This window comes from Chiloscyllium punctatum, unplaced genomic scaffold (genome assembly GCF_047496795.1).
Source record: "Chiloscyllium punctatum isolate Juve2018m unplaced genomic scaffold, sChiPun1.3 scaffold_722, whole genome shotgun sequence".
Taxonomy (NCBI): domain Eukaryota; kingdom Metazoa; phylum Chordata; class Chondrichthyes; order Orectolobiformes; family Hemiscylliidae; genus Chiloscyllium; species Chiloscyllium punctatum.
The window spans coordinates 25,001-27,500 of record NW_027310456.1 but is presented as its reverse complement, the minus strand read 5'-3'; the positions used below and the strand labels follow the sequence as shown (position 1 = coordinate 27,500).

General features: G+C 64.8%; 1 non-coding gene across 1 annotated transcript; it reads left to right on the top strand.

Annotated features, from left to right (window-relative positions):
- Positions 1–1,397: 1,397 nt before the first annotated feature.
- Positions 1,398–1,551, top strand: LOC140473797 (5.8S ribosomal RNA). The gene has a single exon (XR_011958630.1). It is a non-coding gene; the product is annotated as a 5.8S ribosomal RNA (ribosomal RNA).
- The last annotated feature ends 949 nt before the right edge of the window (positions 1,552–2,500 follow it).

Sequence of the window (2,500 nt, the reverse complement as noted above, 5' to 3'; positions counted from 1 at the left end):
AAAAAAAGTAACAAATAAGAAAGGATCTCTGTCGGCTTGGGGGTACGCCCGTTTCCGTTTCAACTTGTCTCGCGAGGGTGGTTTCGGGGCCAGCAGGAGAGCTCGTCGGGGTAGCAGGCCCTGCAGCCGTGGTCACCGCCAAATCCCCACAACTCGAGCAAGTGAAAAAAAAAGTAACAAATAAGAAAGGATCGTCGGCTTGGGGGTACGCCCGTTTCCGTTTCAACTTGTCTCGCGAGGGTGGTTTCGGGGCCAGCAGGAGAGCTCGTCGGGGTAGCAGGCCCTGCAGCCGTGGTCACCGCCAAACCCCCCACAACTGTTGGGCGCCTACCTGCGCGGGGCAGGAGGACACTTTCCGATTTCAAATCTCCGTTTGCCGAGTCCACCCCGAACGCACGCGGGCGGGCGGGTTCGCATCACCCTTCGTCACAAGGGGCGAAGCCCGTTCCACCGTCTCGTCAGTAGTGCCGACCGGTCTGTGATCGACGAGGGGAGCCACACCAGGTCCGGCCCTGCTGCTTGGCGGCACCGCGTCGTCGGGAGCTCGCGACAGACGGAGGGTTTCGGTGTACTCTCCAGCCACGGGAAACGAAGCCGGTGATGCAGGCGCCGGTCTTTCGCTCCCAAATCGGCTGGGTTTACATCGTTGCTATCTAGTCACGCTCCCTTCAAACCCGACGGGGTACCTATTCCCCTCACCCGTCTGTGCGTATACAGCCTCTTTGCACTTGCGGGATGGGGGTGGTGGTTTAAAGACTCTCGAGTTGCCGCCCGTCGGTCTCCGAGCTCCGTGCAGTAGTGATCCCCAGCGAACTGCCAGCAGGGCGAACGAGCGATCCCGCTCTCGGTCGGGGCGCCTGGCGTCGATCGGTGGTCGGTGGCTTGCGGGCAAGCTGCGCTGTGAGTGTGGGAACGAGTATGACGAGCCGTTGCCGCGACTCCCAGTCCACCTCGGCGGTGGCTGGGCCGGGCGGGCGTCTGCTCGGGCGAGTGCCGCCCCCGCCTCCTCGCAGGAAGTCCGCTCGCCGACACGCCGCCACGTGCACGCGTCAGTGACGCTGCCGAACCGATGGCCGGTGCCCGTTCCCGCCTCTGCTTTTCCTAGGGCAAAGCTGCTGCACGCCTCGTGATACTAGGCGGGCGACATGGTGGCGGTGATCCTGCCTCCGTCGCTGCGGTGCGTTGGGGCACGCATCGCCTCTTGGGCGCCCTGTCCTCCTCCCCCCAATAGACGTATGTTTCTGCGGGCCGCACCAGGATGGTGCTCCCCATCGCTTCACGCCACCCTGCTCCGCCCGCACGCCGGCGTGCAGGTGGCTGTAGCTCAAGGTGGGGAGCGTATGTGCGGTCCGGGTCGCTTTCCTCTGGCGAGGGAGAGACCTAAAACAAACTCAGACAACTCTTGACGGTGGATCACTCGGCTCGTGCGTCGATGACGAACGCAGCTAGCTGCGAGAATTAATGTGAATTGCAGGACACATTGATCATCGACACTTTGAACGCACTTTGCGGCCCCGGGTTCTTCCCGGGGCCACGCCTGTCTGAGGGTCGTTTGGCAATCAATCGCACTCGCCTTGGCTGGCGAGAGCGCGGCTGGGGTGTCGCAGAGGACCCGTCCTCTTTGTCCCCCTAAGTTCAGACTCCGGAGCCCTCCGGCGTCGGAGCGCTTGGCCTTTCCCCCCCACCCTGCACATTCCGTTCGTCAGGCTCGACGCCATCCCCCCGCCGGGGAGCGCGGCCTGGCGTCCGTCTGTGTCGTGGCAGTGGGGCCAGCACGGCTGTCACCGGTCCCAGAATGGCTGTCGGTGGTTCACACTGTGTGTGTGTGCCAACCCTCCTGGTCTCTGGGACACGGAGCTGCCACGAAGTGTTGAGCCTCCAGTGGGGGGTCTGCCTAAGCTCTGCACGTCCGCATTGGGTCCGTCTCTCGGTTGGCTGGCAGTGGAAAGAGTGAAGGGAGCCGCGGAGGTCCGGTGCTGGTGCGCCGCCGGCCTGACCGTGGAGCTCGCCGGTTTGACACGCTGACCCGACTCGATGGTTGATCGATTGAGAGTGCTGGGAGCTGCAGGCCGCCCGCTGCTGCAGCCGCCCGTCTCGTGGTTCGTCCTCGGCCTTAAGTGGCCGGCGGGGCGTCTGATCCTGTCTCCCCTGCTGGCGCCGAGTGCCTGGCCGAGGGAGGAGGTTTTCGTCGAACGCTGTGACTTGGACGGTCGCACGCGCGTGGATCGCTGGCTCTTGGCTCTCCCGTTCAGTCCGCACGTTTTCCGCTCCGTCCTGCCACCGGTCTCGGGAGGTACGGAGGGGTTGGCGGGCGTGGTGTGTGCTCCGTCACCGTGCAGGCACACCTACCACGCCGTCGGCCGACCCCCGCACGGTCCTCCTGGCCATCGGGAGGACGGCGGAACGTCGGGCTGTCGGGGGCCAAGTCGCCAGAAGGCCACCGCTGTGTCTTCCGTACCCTGTCACCGTCGGCGTGCCTTCCTCAACTCGTCCGGCTCGG